This window comes from Natrix helvetica (assembly GCF_964273705.1).
Source record: "Natrix helvetica genome assembly, chromosome: 7".
Classification (NCBI taxonomy): domain Eukaryota; kingdom Metazoa; phylum Chordata; class Lepidosauria; order Squamata; family Natricidae; genus Natrix; species Natrix helvetica.
In genome coordinates this window covers 18,583,349-18,600,195 of record NC_138558.1, presented here as the reverse complement: position 1 = coordinate 18,600,195, position 16,847 = coordinate 18,583,349, and the positions used below count along the sequence as shown (strand labels likewise).

At 38.1% G+C, this 16,847-nt stretch overlaps 1 protein-coding gene across 1 annotated transcript in view; it reads left to right on the top strand.

Moving 5' to 3' along the window:
• Window positions 1–16,847, top strand: part of UNC5C (unc-5 netrin receptor C) — a 334,341-nt gene that overhangs the window by 238,833 nt on the left and 78,661 nt on the right. The window lies entirely within an intron of this gene.

Here is a 16,847-nt window from a genome sequence, read left to right as displayed (position 1 = left end):
TGAACTTTCTTTTAAATTGGACGAAGACTTCCACTTCGTCTACTAGTTGAATAGACGTATGTAAAACTTGTTTTATATTGAATAAATAAAGGCTTTATAATACCGTTCATGGTAAAAGCTTTAGCACTATTTGCTGAGATGCTGCACCAAATGACATTTGAAACATTTGCTTCAAGACAAGATTTAGAAAACCTAAAATATGTAAAAATATATATTTACATATTAAACTACAAATGTATTTATTGCCATATTACATAATGGATCTATCCATCAGCTAATCTAATTCCAGATAAAGAGAAAAGTTCTTCTGGATATGCCAAATTATAGTGAAAATGAAGCCAATTTATGATATAAGTATAACAGATATTTCACATTTCTCATTTTGGCTATATAGGAAAAGTTATGCATTTTGTAAAGTGGTATTACCAATATACCATTAGAGTTACAAGAAATGTAGCAGGGACGGAGATATAAGACGACTAATACACTTGGCTTTTATTGAGGCGTCCATTGGATTTCCTGAAATTCTTCCCAAAGTGAAGAAGTCACCTTGGAATATGACATCTGATATTCTGTGGAATTGTGACCAATTGTTTATTACATATCAATTTTTTCCCTAAGAGAGAGAGAGATCAAAAGAGGGATCCCCCATCATTTTATCCCTTAATAAACTAAAAATGTACTTGAACCTAGCTTGCCTCTGTGATTGAAACAGATGCTGCTCAATTGTATAAAATGTATGCATGTTCTCCTACATTATGTGGTCTGTTTTGGGTAGCAGTGACTTGGAAAATAGGAGGATTATAATTATAACAATACTGAGGAGTTCAGTAGCAGCGGAAGTGAATGACTACAGGTGGATTGCATTTGCATATATTCAAACATGCTGTTATTCCAATAGCAGCACAAAGGAAGGTGTATAGTTAGAAACTACACACCCTTTTTTGGCTCATATGCCAAAAGCTGGGGGAGTGCAGGGAGAACGTGCAGGGGTGTGCCACACCCATAATGCGATTTCCAGTTTGCTCACAGAAGGCTCCTGAAAGCTCCAGAGGGCGAAAACCGCCCCTATGAGCAAACCAGAAGTCCGTTCCTGAACTTCTTGTTTGCCTGTAGGACCAATTTTTGCGCTCCGGAAGCTTTAAGGAAGCCTCTGGAGGGTGAAAAATGGCCTCAAAAGAAGGCCAATGTCAGCTGGCTAGTGCGTGCATGTACACTGGCCAGCCGACAGGGCAACGCCTCGTGTGCCCTAACAAATGGCTCCACATGCCACCTGTAGCATACATGCAATAGGATCGCCATCACGACCCTATGACATTTCGTATAAATGGCTGTCCAGTCTCTTCTCAAAATCCTCCAGTGATGGAGCACCCACAACTTCTGAAGGTTATTCCACTGATTAATTGTTCTAATTGACAGGAAATTTCACCTTAGTTCTACATTGGGTCTCCTTGAAAAGTTTCTGTCCATTATTTCTTGTCCTGCCTTCAGGTGCTTTGGAGAATAGGTTGATCTCTCTCTTCTCTGTAACAGCCCCTCACATATTGAAAAACTGCTATCATGTCACTCTCTTGTCCTACTCTTCATTGTAGTAAGCATACTCAGCATATTCATTGTAGGGTTTAGTCTCCAGATCCGTTATAATTGTTACTCTTTTCTGCACTCTTTCTAGAGTCTCAACAACCGTTTTAGATCAGAACAATAAATATAAAATAAAATCTATTCTCATCCATGAAAGCTTTGTTGAGGACTTAGGGCCAGTCTCTGCCTCCCTCTCTCTCTGCCTCTCTCTCTCTCTCTCTCTCTCTCCCTCCCTCCCTCCCTCCCTCCCTCCCTCTCTCTTTCTCTCTCTCTCTCTCTCTCTCCCTTTGCATAACCTACCTCACAGGATCATTGTGAAGGGAAATAACAAGAGGGAGCACTATAAACACTCTTTTGAGCACCTGAAGGAAAGGCAGGATATAAACTTAATATATACACAAGTGAGAAAGCAAGAAGATTTTTCCATCACAATGTACTGTATTTTCCAAATGATCGAAGGCATTTTCACAACTTAGTAATAAAATATTGTTTATTCTTAATCATACCTCATATTTTCTCAGTCTACCCCGTGCAAAAGGCCCTCCAGATAAGGAAATCCAAATATATTACCATCATTTTGGTAACAAGATGCTTGTCATTTTCTTTTCTGACCAATTTCTGTGGGATTCTATGAGATAGCTGAGCCAGTCTGTATAAAGCATATCTCAAAGCATATCCTGATTTCTTAAAACAGCAGATAAATATAATTACATGGTTAATGTATTTTACTCCTTTCCCATTTTTATTTTATAGACTGGTGCAATGAGATTAATAATTTAATGCAGAGATAGGTTGGAAGCTAGTGGTGTGATAACACCAGAATTAATCAACTACTGTTCTCAAGAAGAACTTATCAGTTTCCTTGCTTCTGAATTGCCTAACAACCAGCTGTTGCATAGTGACAAGAATATTTATAACGGGGCGCGTCATATCGCAATTGCATGATGGTATTTAGGGACTTCATTACCTTTGCTAGAAGCTGAGATTATTCATGACTGGCAGATTGACTGGGTTCTAAATTATGCACAAGACACGAATCGTCCCTCCCAATGTTTTAATAGTTTTGTTCTCAAAGCAGAAATGATTGTGTGCCAGGCAAAGGGTGAAGAAACACAATTAATACAAGGAGAAGTTTTCAGGGGGGGGAGGGGTTATGTCATATTCAACCAGTTACAAAACACTAGTTTTTTGACAGGGAAAATAAGGTAATTAAAAGCAAATGGTTTAAAATATTATATAGGTAAAGGTAAAGGTTCCCCTTGCACATACTATGTGTTAGTAGTTGCCGACTTTAGGGGGCGATGCTCATCTCCATTTCAAAGTCAAAGAGCCAGCACTGTCCGAAGACAGTGGTCATGTGGCCAGCATACTAAACACCGAAGGCACATGGAATGCTGTTACCTTCCCACCAAAGGTGGTTCCTACTTTCCTACTTGCATTTTCATATGCTTTCGACCTGCTAGGTTGACAGAAGCTGGAACAAGTAACAGGAGCTCACTCCGTTACGCAGCACTAGGATTCGAACCACCGAACCGCCAATCTTTCTGATTGACAAGCTCAGTGTCTTAGCCACTGAGTTCTCAAAATGTCCATCAAAATATTCTATAAGACCACCCAAAAAAAAAGACTTTATAGTCAGAAAGGTTTTTTAAAATCTTCTTGGTAAATGCTGCTCTTTTAAATCAAACTGTCTAAGAGTGCATACATAGACAAAAAAGGATATTTTTATTTAAACATACATTTCGTTGTTGATATTTCTGGCTGTGTTTTTTTTTCAATAGACCTAAACACATTTCATTATAATATGAATCATTTAATTTCTAATTAGAAAGAGTCTTGTTTGTTTTTATCATACCGGGCAACAATATGTATGTGGAAAAACTAACACAACTATACATAAAATATTTGGAAATACCTGTAAGTTTATTTCATGCTTTCTTAAATCTAAGCTTATAACAATTGTCCGACTTTTTATATAGTGACTGGGATCCTCTTGAATTGAACCATGGTTTACTTTAACAATAGTTTACAAAAAGTCAGACAACACACTCAGCCATAAATTTGGTAAGCTACAGATGAGCTAAACAAGATAATTATTTAAATCATTCAAATCCAACTCATGGCTTACAAGCTGCATGCGGCCCTGAACAGCTAGTGCCTCACAATAATATACAAGCTTTTAACATTATTATGTGATTTTTTAGCCATAGTTATTTTCTATATTTTATATTCAGCACCATGATAATTCCTCTTTACTCAGTGGACGCCAAGGCAAGCCAAAAAATTGGAAATGCCTGATTTAGAGTAATATGATTACTTACTCCAAGTAATATTTTGTTTCTATATAGAGAGACTGCATATGAGTCCCTTTTGGGAGAGGGGGCGGTCTAGAAATACGAAATAAAGTAAAGTAAAGTAAAGTAAAGTAATATGTGTTCACATATTATCATATGTGCATGAGAATTTATTAAATGCCAATTGCTTTGCCTCATCTCTTTACACGAATAATACTTCAACATATATACCTATCAATAAAAAAAATATTTTAGCAAACAATGTTTACAGCAAAGGGAGGCATTTGTTGACATGAAGATTTTCAGTACTGTTAATACATATCGTTTCAATGATTGCTTTCTAACTGAGTAAAAAAAAAACAATGAGCAAAATATTGGTGTGCTTTTATTTTTATTTATTTATTTGGGGAATTTATATTGCCACCTATTTGCAGATGGTGACTCAAGGCGCCTTACAGAATATGAAACCTTATGTAAGGACAATAAAAGTAATAAAAGAAGAATCATATAATAAATTAATATAAAAAAATCACCCCCACCCCAGCAGCAGCACCTCACATGAGACTTTTAATGAGCACCATCCAGTGGTAGAATTCAACCGGTGTAATAACCGCTGTATGCTTCACGCATGCATATGCCAAACGCACTCTGCGCACATATGCAAATGCACTCTGCGCGCATGCCTTCTGCCGCAGCCCTGGTGAATAAAACAGCTGACATGCGGCAATCCACTCTGCTGTGCCTATCAGCTGGGCTTAAAACAGGAAATATAGGACAGACTAGCGCAGGGTGGGGCCAACAGATCGCCAGAACTACCGGTTCAACCAAACTGGTCCGTACCGGCTGAATCCCACACCTGGCTCCACCAGACCCGCTGGCAGAACCATCTCTTCAACACGTTCCGGAAAAGGAAGAGGAATTTTATCTTTCATTTCACTATATTGTCATTTAAAAACACCATATTTCATTAAGTTGAAGAAGCTATATATTAGGACATGCAAAGCCCTTAAATTGTACTCTTTCCTCCTCTTTTTTACATCAATATCAAATTTTGTATAAATATTCTAAGGATAAGTATGGCAAGTCAGGATTTGGGGTTTCTTTATTAGGAAAAATAATTGATGAAGTATTAATTTAAAAGCTCATAATAATTGGAGCATCTATCCATTCTAGAAATGTTTAAAATGCTGTTAGAGAGAACAGGTGACTAAGTATTGCACACTGTTTCCATAATTGCTTAGCAGTTTAAGGCTGGTTTTTGGATTTCACATCTAGGATTAAATGTTTCGGGATACATTCCTGGTGAGGAAGTTAGACTTTCCTCTTTTTTTGTCCTGCTGGAAGAAAAATCCAGTCCGATTCCAAGCGGGAGAAAGGCGCTGGAAATAAAATGGAGGCTGATTAGAAAGAAGGATTCTGTTTATTGATGAGCAGAACAAACAACAGCATGTAGTTCTGGGACAGCTGACAATTGGTTTGATGAGTACATGGATTTTTATAGGGTTCTGAAATCCTGCAGGGGGTTGTGCATTGTAGTGAGCCTTGTGTCTTTTGCTATTCTAATAGTGGTGGGTTAATCCTATTATGTCCTAAAGGTCCTGTTCTGTTATTAGAATTTCAGGTTTGTGTGTCTGTAAATTATTAATCCCATCATCTGGACTTGAAGGTGTTTTATTTGTGAATAGGTTGGCCCAGATTTCTTAATGGGTATAAGATATCCATCTCTAAATATTTCAGGCATCTGCTGGAGGCTGTTGGGGCTGCTTTCTGTCTTTGTTAAGATTTTTCTCCATTTCTTCTTTGGAAAAATATAATATTCTGCCTCTTTTAATATTCCCCAAAATATTTCATTCTTTGAGGGATGGGTGATTATTTTTTATAGTCCCTAAGTCAATTCTTAGGGTATCTTCTCTAATATCTCCTTAATTGTATTTATATATTTGAGTTTACTAACTGCCTAACTCCAATGGACTCTGGGGAGCAAATATTTCAAATAACAGTAAATAGGACAGGCTTTGTGTTACTTCAACAAGAGGTGGATGATACTGTGAAGGTTTACATCACTAAGGAAATAACACACACACTACCTCAACTTCTGGAATGTCATCCTCCTTAGCATATTGAGATTTTGTCTATCCTTTGATAGCATCAAAGGCATTCAGTAAATGCTAACATTTTGATGCCATTCAAAAAGCAATTTTTTGCAGTTCATCTTTGATATACTGTCATCCACAAGTTGGTCTGTTAGTAACTATTGTGCTTTGAAGACTGAAACATATTAATTCACTTTGTCAAGCAGAAAAGACTGATGACCGCAAGCTAATTGGCTGTGAAGCCTATTTGTACTGCCGTCGGGGCAAACACCAATTAACACTTGGCAGGTCCAAGAATCCTATCCATAAAGCCGTTCAATGTCTTCCACTCCCCACAATTCCCATTTTCCTTTTTTATTTATTTTTTATTTATCTTAAAATCAGGAGGGAAGTCAAACATCCAAGAGAGGAGATTAGCCTAAGAGAGCTTCTGTATAGACTCCTTCCAACATTGTTAGAAGAACAAAATTCAGAAAATTAATGAGTACAAATAACTTACTTTAGTATTTTATTGTTGTCACTACCAGTAATGAACAAGATATAAAATATTGGGGGGAAGGTAAGGCAAACCAATATAAGATAACTGAGTTGAAGGATTCGATTATTATTTTAATTTGAAGATGAGTGTGTTCTTTGTTTAGATTCCATGCCCTTGAAAGGTATTATAATTGCCAGACTGGAAGTTAGAAAGTTGGCTGCAATTTTCCAAGTCAACTTGTTTAATACAAATAAAACAAGCAAGTTTGAAAGTGCTTGTCATTGCTCTGCTTAAAAGAAAGATAAGCCATATCCAGCCTTTTAAAAAGAGATTTTTTTTTCCTGAATTACGCAAGTATGTGTTTACATTTAAAACCTCTATGAGAAAATAATCTCATCCACATTTTACTGCCTGTGGTTCAGAGCGTGTGAAATCTACACATGTCTGCACATTAGTTTGAAGATGTGGATACAGTCATTTTTTACAAATGAATTTGCAACTCCTCCTAGATTTTAGGATCTTATGACAGATTAGTGGCAGGCAATCACTGCAGATGAGTAGTAAGATCGTTTTATTTATTTGGAATATTTTGTGGCATAGAAAGGATATTTGCTATGCTGTTTGTCCTCAACAGGAGGGAACACTGTTTAACCTACCAGAGGGAAAGTTGTCCATCATCTACACATTTAGCTGCCTATTTAGACTGTATATACCATATTTTTCAGATTATAAGATCCTCCGGAGTATAAGATGCACCAAGATTTTAAAGAGGAAAACAAGAAAAAAATGTTTTGGCCCTCGACTTACAAACACAATCGAGCCCTAAATTTATGTTGTTAAGTGAGACAGTTGTTAAGTGAGTTTTGCCTCATTTTATGACTATTCTTGCCACCATTGTTAAGTGAATCACTGCAGTTGATAACTTAGTAACCCAGTTGACAAGTGAATCTGGCTTCCCCATTGACTTTGCTTGTTAGGTCACAAAAGATGATCATATGACCCTGGGACCCAGAAAAGGTCATAAATAGGAAGCAGTTGCCAAGCATCTGAACTTTAATTACATGATCATGGGGATGTGGCAAAGGTGGCAACAATGAAAAATGGCTATAAGTCACATTTTTCAGTGCCATTGTAACTTTGGTCTCTAAACGAACTATTGTAACAAACTGACTGTACTGTAACTAACTACCTGTAACAAAAGATGTATGAGCTTCCAATAATATTTGCTTTTCTAATGCAACTGGTCTATGGAAACACTAACAATAGTAAATGAATCATAGAATTAACCCTAACCATTACACTCACCTTGATACTAACTGCTAATTCCCATTTGGAATTATTCTGCCATCTTTTATTTATTTATTATTTATTTATTTATTTATTTATTTATTTATTTATTTATTTATTTATTTATATATATATATATATATATATATATATATATATATATATATATATCTGTGTGTGTGTGTGTGTGCAATTTCAATCAAACTTGATACACAGATTACTTACTCTCTGGAAAAAAAATACTGTGGGGGTAAGACACCCCTAACACCCCTCAGGGTGTGTGTTCTGTTAAGATACAGCCTGTTGTGCCTTAAAATGGCTTCTACTGTACAGCGCAGTGGAGTTGTCATGGTAATGGCTTCACAGTACTCCACAAGGGGGTTCCCTCTGGTAAGGGGAGAAATCCAACATTAAAAATCACATTTGGTCCAGACACATAAATAAATACCCGGGCAATGCCCGTTTATCAACTAGTTATAAAGATAACAGCACTTTCTGTTCCAAAGTTTAATGACCAATCCAAAGTTCCAATCTTTCCAAAATCTGAAAGTTTTGAAGTGTTGTCATAACTTTAAAATGGAGGTAGGTATAAGAATATTAAAAAGTCATCTGCATATGTTCTCACACTATGCTTCTAGTCTGGCACAACATCACAGGTGGGAATGTATTATTTCTTTCACCTTCCTCCCAAATCGCCATCTTAACAAAGTCTCAGGCATTTCAACCCAAAAACTGTATATGAAAATTAAGTGTGTGTGTGTATGTGAGTGCTTGTGTCTGATAACAGTTAAACGAAGAATTTCTGCACTAAACAATGGAGTCCTGATGAAGCTTTAAAAGAAACCCCTAGCGCTAGACAATTTCTTTTTTATTCCTAAATTTTAGGTCCTTTTAAGTTTACATAACAAACTAGCTTTTGATATGCTGCTATGGGAAAGTCTGCCATTTTAATTTGGTCCTTTTTAATTTCAACCAATAGCTGAAATAGTTGAACATTTGGGAATTCATTTATCTTTCAGAAAAGTGACATGAGCATCCATTTTGTAGTAGTAGCTAAAGATGTAATTCTCAAAATCTGTCTGGAAGTATAACACTTAAGTGGACCAGTTCTGATATAACTCTGTATTCTTATTATATTTCAAAGTAATTGAGGTCATGTTTGAAACATTCTTCTTCCCAAGAAGAATTCAATTTATCATTGATTCTTTGAGTTCCCAACATATACTTTACAGATTACGATCAAGAGTTGCATTAGAAATGCCATTGTGGCCTCTGGTTTTGATTACTGCAATTAGTTCTACATGGGGCTGTCCTTGAAGAGCACTCAGAACCTTCAATTAGTGCATTATGTGGCTACATGACAGTGGTGGGTTGCAGGCGGTACGTTCCGGTATGGGCATACCGGTGCCTGGCAGGAGCACCAGGTACCATTCTGGTATGGTGCTCCGGAGGGCCCACCCACCGTCCTTACCTGTATTTGAGCTCTTCAGCACGTCTGTGCATGCACACAGAGCATACGGTGTCTGCACAATGGAGCTGCTCAATGGAGCATCGCAGAGCATCGCAGGAGGTAAGGACGCATGCGTGCATGTGCACGCATGCTGCGTACATTCATGTGGTGGATGCCGGGCCCCATTGCACTGTACCAGTTGCAACGAGATCTGGAATCCACCACTGCTACATGGGTAGTAAATTCATGATGCAGGGCTGAATTACCTAAGGGACTGTCTTCTCCCAGTTGTTTCTAATTTATCCAATCCAGAGGTGGTATTCAGCAGGTTCTGACCAGTTCTGAAAAACTGTAGCGGAAATTTTGAGTAGTTCAGAGAACTGGTAATTACCACCTCTGATTGGCCCCACCCCCATCTATTCTCTGCCTCCCGAGTCCCACCTGATCGGGAAGTAATGGGGATTTTGCAGTAACCTTCCCCTGGAGTGGGGTGGGAATGGAGATTTTACAGTAGTGTTCCCTTGCCACGCACACCAATTTGGGCGTCCTCCTAGATGCCCGGCTGTCAATGGATGACCATGTGGCAGCCGTGGCAAGGGGGGCGTTCCACCAGGTTCGCCTGGTGCGCCAATTGCGCCCCCTACTGGACCAGGATGCCCTACGCACGGTCACTCATGCACTGGTGACGTCTCGGCTGGACTACTGCAATGCCCTCTACATGGGGCTTCCCTTGGGACGCGCTCGAAGACTGCAGCTAGTCCAGAACGCAGCTGCGCGGGCTATTATGGGGAGTACTAGGTACTCCCATGTAACACCGCTCCTGCGCGAGCTGCACTGGCTACCTGTGGTCTTTCGAGTGCGTTTCAAGGTGTTAATTACTATCTTTAAAGCGCTCCATGGCTCAGGACCTAGGTACTTGCGGGATCGCATCCTACCACACACTTCCCTGCGACCGATTCGCTCTCACAGGGAAGGACTCCTCCGGGTGCCGTCCACTAAGCAATGCCAATGGGTGGCGCCTAGGAGTAGAGCCTTCTCTGTGATGGGCCCAACCCTCTGGAATGACCTCCCCCCCCGATATCAGAACCACCACCGACTTCCGCTCCTTTCGACAAAAACTGAAGACTCACCTGTTCCGTTTAGCCCGCCTGGCCCATTTATAGTTTTATTCTACCTCCTGGCAGATATTTTAATTGGGTATTTTTAGGGTATTTAAATATTGCTTTTAATTACTTTACTTTAGATATGTACAGCTTTCTTATTGCCTCCTCTTTGTGTTTGTATTTTCTATTTATTGATGTGTTTTTATTTGACTGTACACCGCCCCGAGTCCCTTTGGGGAGAGGGGGCGGTATAAAAATCTAAATAAAAGTAAAGTAAAGTAAAGTAAAGTAAAGCCATGTCCATCAAGCCATGCCACACCCACGAAGCCATGCCTGCAGAACCGGTAGTAAAAAAAATTGAATCCCACCACTTATCCAATCCAATCTGGTAGTTTGGATATGCTATAGATCCATCAACCAAAAATGTCAGCTAGAAGAAACTAGAAGATAAACCTTCTTTGCCCATGCCTTCTGGAACATTCTTTCTTCAGAGCTTAGAATGATCCTGATCTTGCTGGCTTCCTATAACACCATGAAGACCTGGTTAGGAATTGCAGCCTAGAGTCCTGAATGTATTAAAAGCCCAGTTTCTTGGCTATATTAAAATCTTAGAATAGAATGGAATGGAATTCTTTATTAGCTAAGTGTGGTTGGGCACACAAGTAATTTGTCTTTGGTGCATATGTTCTCAGAGTACATAAAAGTGGGGGGAGAGAAAAAAGAGAGGAAACAATACATTCATCAAGAATCATAAGATACAACACTTAGTGATAGTCATAGGTTATTAATAAGCAATCAAATCATACTAGGACACAAACAGAACAATATAAATCATAAAAATACAAGCAACATGGTTATAGTCATAAATGGGAGGAGATAGATAATAGGGAGGATGAGAAGAATAATAGTAATACAGTAATAGGAAGGATGAGAAGAATAATCGTAATATAGTCTTAGTAAACAGTTTGACAGTGTTGTGGAAATTAGTTGTTTAGCAGAGTGATTGTATTCGGAGAAAAACTGTGGCAATATGTCTATGGAAATTCTCAGTCATCCAGGTCATGGCTGTCGCATAAGTGCTTTTTCAAGAGGCAACTAAACTTTCTGGTTTTTCTTCAAAGACGTTTTGCTTCTCATCCAAGAAGCTTCTTCAGTTCTGTAGTGTATAGCTAAATGTCTGTGGAGATTCTCACTTATCCGGGTCGTGGTTGTCAAAAAGATGAAAAAGCACCTTTGGTACATAATATGGCAATAGTTTCATTTGGTAACCATATATATTTTGTTTCATAATTGTTTTAAGATTTATGATATACACTTAGCACTTGAAATGGATGGCTATAGAAATAAAATAAGAATAATTCAGAGTACAATTATTTTAGATGCTTTAGAACCTTTTGGCACAAACACACTGCTGTGTCCCCAAGATGTTGCCTTCATTTGATCCCAACCCATGACTCAGTCAAGGTTAAGTTCTAACACTCTCTGTGCACAAAATCGGTTAAGCATTGTTATCCATTATTTTGGAAGGAAGGAATATGTCTGCGGGGACATAAAAGAAAAGCAGGATAGGAATTGACAATGGGGACAGCAATATCATGCTGGTGTAATTTCCTGCTGAGTCAAGGATGGATGAACAGTTCTTTGACTCATAGAGCTCTCAATGGATATGGTTTGTTTTTTTAAAAAATAAATCACAATTGTAGTTAGTTTTTGCAGTTCTAGATAAGCTCTTGAATTATCATAAATCACGTTAGGAGTATGCAATGTATGGAGAAGAGACTTTGTGTACTGGCCAGGTGTGGTATTCTTTTACCTTCCTTACCGGTTCGCAAATGTGAGCGCGCATGCACTCTGCGCATCTGCTTTGCCTAAAAAAGAGCCTAAATGGGATGCCGGCACGGGTGGGCGGGGCCACCCACGATTTCCGCTACAGATTTGTGCTAACCACTTAGAACCGGCAGAATATCTCCTCTGGTACCGACAGTACATCACAATCGGCTGTAATATTTTTTTTCCCTTGAGTGAAAAATAAAAATGTTTTGAGACATCTGTAAAAAGTTTAATAAAGCATCTGTATGAGGGTTACTGGGATTCTCCTGCAGTAAAGAAAGGACAATTATGGTAGTTAATGATTTCTTTTCTCATTGCTTCTGCTGTTTTCAAAGATTCCCCACGATCCATAGGAGAAATGATCTCAGACCGAGGCAGCCTCATCAAATTAACTTCTCACCCTAAGGTTATAGATCAACCCATCAGTAATATCTGCGATTACTTAATAAGCTATAAGCAGTTGAACAATTAGCCTTGTTAAGTATAGAAGGAAGTTTCTAAGAATTCAATTCAACAGCATCAGCTATAACATTTGATGACCCAGTTGAGCTTAAAAACCATTGTATTAACTCCAATCAAGTTAGGTACCAACTGGGGCTGGGGGCAGCTGAGTAAAGAGATTGTTACTGTGCTACCAAATGATTACATTATCCTTGCCAACTCAAAAAGAATGTGACACAAATGCTACTCAGCTGGGCAAAATGTAGGGAGCACATAGGACCTATACAAACATGTAGCATCAGGTGGCTGCTGCATCTAATTGATTGTTAATATAACCGCTGTTTGCTTTGTTTAGTGAGAGTACTTCCCGATTTTGCAGCCGTTGCCTTTAATTGGAACTCCTGTGTGTACCTATTTTCTTGCAGGTACTTTATCGACCTGACAGCATTTTGCATTCTGTTCAGAAAAGGGAACCTTTTATATAGCAAGAATAGGGAGCTGAAAAAGGAGGAGAATGGCTATGCATACCAAGAAGAGACATAGTCACTCTCTGTGCTTTGTGTTGTATCCTGCTGTGATTTATCTTCTGGAAGGTATCAGAAAGGTTGGAAAGAAGAAGGATAATAAGAAAAATTAAGCGCATTTAAATAGTCAGATGGGGAAAATATACAAAGTCTGCTATAGAGATGAATTGCGATTGAACATCTAGGCAGAATGCCAACTTCCATTTTTCTTGCTTGAAAACAGCCTACTTTCTTTTCTTTGTTTGTATTTATTCACTCTTAGGCTTTTGTACATGTAGTAGCTGCGTTCTTGCCTGCATTGGTTGGATGATTGGATTAGGATTCTTCCTTGTTCTGTTTTCTCCAGTTTCCTTATCCTTCTCACCTCTGGTTTTTACTGCATTTTCTTTCAATGAACAGCTTTGTTTTTTAATCACCTATGTGATAAATTCTAGATCTGTAAACTCTGAAAATAATCCAGAAGTATTTTGAACCTCTTTCTAATACAACACTTCTTTGCTATTGCTTTTTTATTATATTCGTGAAAAAATATGTAAATACATTAAGTCTGGGATGTCAAACGCACGTTGTCACGGCGCTGTCATGTGACATATCGGGACTTTTTCCCCCTTCGCTAAACCGGGCAGGGACATGGCCAGTGCATGATGCATCCAGCCCATGGGCCAAGAGTTTGACAGCCCTGCATTAAGCAATCCACTCCTTAAATACTTTAAGGAATCTACTGCTTAAAAGTTTGGTGACTGTCTATCATTTTTTTCAGGCTGACATAGAAGTTTGCAAAAATAAAAATGGGGCTGCTTTAATGAAGAGCAGAGAGGTCCTATGGTTGACCAAGCACTTCTTTTAAATTAGTTTTGAAGCATGTACAGTTGTAATGCATTCATTTTAAAATTAGGTTAATGCATTCATAAATTAAGTTTATGAATTTAATAAATATTAATTGCTGTGAACCATTTGTTTTTTTTTTACTACTCTCCTACTCCTCCATTCTGCCTTGTGTGAACTTAAACTATCTTAATGTTCCTTAAACATTCATAATTTCAGGTATTTAAGTAGTTGATCAATTAATATTTGAAGCCAAAACTTAGCTCTAAAAAATGTTATCTATTTGTCTGCTACTATTTGTACATAGAATATGTTTTAGCACTTAATTTTTGAGGATAATGTTCTGAAAAATAGGGACCGGTTTAGGACTGTAACAAATAGTGATTGTGACAATGGTGTGTTTTTCTCTCTTATTGAAGCAGTTGGCCTCACATTTCATGTTGGGTGACATGTGGCAGGTTCTCCTTTCTAATTAGAACAAATGTCCCAATTATGTTAATATATCTCCTGATGCCAATCAGTGAATAATTAGAGACAACACATCTGTCTCCCGCTAAGGGAACGGGATAAAAAAAGATAGAAGGACAAAGTGCAAAGTGCTCCAAATTGCTGCCACATTGGATTGCGCATTTTTCCCCAAATATGAATGCACAATAGCATGAACAACTTTTAAATGTGTTAACTATACATTATATTTTTGTTTGACCTATTCTGAAATACCATCAACTGTGAAGAGCCTGAGCATTTTATAGTAAAAATGCCAGTTCTCTGAACTACTCAAAATTTCCGCTACTGGTTCTCCAGAACTGGTCAGAACCTGCTGAATACCACCTCTGAATTACGTGCAAGAAAGATTTGTGAAGTCCAGGTTTTTTGTTATATCTGGATGTAAGGTAACTCATAAGTACATTTAGTCCGTGAATTTAGATCACAATTGAGCCCAAGATTTATGTTGCTACGTGACGTGTTTGTCATGTGACTTTTGCCCCATTTTATGACATTCCTTGCCACAATTGTTAAATGAATCATTGAATTTGTTCAGTTAGTAACATAGTCATTAAGAGAATCTGGATTCCCCATTGTCTTTGCTTATCAGGAGGTTGCAAAAGGTGATCATGTGACCCTGGGATACTGCAATTATCATAAATATGAACCAATTGCTAAGCACCGGAATTTTGATCACCTGACCAAGAGGATGGTACTGGTGTAAAAAAATGGTCACTCTTTTCAGTACCGTTGTAACTTTCAATGGTCATTAAATGAACTTAACTGTAGAGATTTTTCAGTCATCTTGGTCATAGTTGTCGCAAAGGTGCTTCTTCAGGAGGCAACTGGACTTTCTTGTTTTTTTCTTTTGAAGGTGTTTCACTTCTCCTCCAAGAAGCTTTTTCAGCTCTGACAGGATAGTAGGGAATGGAAAGATTTATATTCCTTGCAAGGAAGTGAAATGTGTTCGTTTGCCAATATGACATATCCAATAAACTTATTCTTTGAGGAAATTGCCTGCTTTGGAGTTTTGTTTGCTATGGGTATGTTACTTGGAACTGATTGTTGAGGGCAATATGCTGACTCTAAACCATTTAGAGAGTGCTGAAAAGTACTATGAAGCGCTATATAAGTCTAAGTGCTATTGCTAACACTAAGTGCTCTTGCTATTAATAAAATCTGCATATCATCCTGGCCTAGAAAGACAGGAACTAAAATGAGAGAATTAATGTCTTGGGAGAGGTTAAGAATGAAGGAGAAATTGTATGCTCTGGAAGTAATTCCAGAACAGAGGCTGAAAAATGGTTTACTGTATGTAGATTGTATAAGGAAGCGTAATACCTAATATGAATTACATGGTTTATACATGTTTAACTGTGGCTTGCTCAATTAACTATGTTTTATGGCTTGGCAAAACACACTGAATATTACTATACAATGGACTGGGTTCATACAGCATGCTATGCTAAAATGTGATCTGACATTTTGGTTTGGTGCATTCCTTGAAAATAGGCATAAAACTTCAGTATTTTTGGAGTTCCAAATTATATTGGCATTTTATATAAAAGCTTTAAAAGGAAGAAATGCGTTACTGAAAACAGGTATTTATTCCGAAGCAATTGTTATATGTTTATAGTTGAAGCCATTTTAATTTGACATTTAGTACTATTACCAAGGACATTATAAGTGACTCATTACTAATAAGACCTGTGGTTTTGATCAACAACCTAGGAGCTTTAAGTGCAACATCTTGTCTTCTTTGATAAATTAGGCACATCAAAATGACTTGAATGCTCATTCTCTGAAAGTATGGGATGAGTTTTAGAGGAAAATATTAGTAGCTCTCTGAAAAAGGCTTTAGCTTGGAAATATGTTATGAAAGAAGGGAAAACAAGTGCTCTTTGAAAGAAGGTTGCCTTAAAAAGTCCAAAAACAAAAAAGATGTACATACTAGCTAGTTTTCCTTTTTAATTTCTGCCAGTATCTCAGAGAAGTTCTCAACTTTATCGATTTCTTAGAGTCTATCTAACAAATTCAAGCCACATTTTTTATCAATAATCACTTTGCCATCTATGATTTCTAGGATGCTGGGGTAGATGGTTACATGAGTGTGTGTGTGTGTGTGTGTGTGTGTGTGTAAATATGTATACACCAGAGGTGGGTTCCTGCCAGTTCTAATTTCTTCTATAGAAGAGGTTCCACAAATCTACCGTGCCGTTTAGAACCGGTTCCAGCTCTCTCACCCCACCGGTCCGCACCTCCCACCGCTCACTGATTGGCTGGCTCACCAATCGCACTGCCCACCTCTAAGAGTCCTATCTAAACCTTAAAGTCTTAAAGCTGTCAAGTTTGAACATCCCTGGGTTTTTTTTTCTAAAGGGTTAGGGGTACAAGGGTCTTGTAACTTGACAGCTTTAAGACTTGCACACTTCAATGGCAGAGTTCCTGAGCCAAC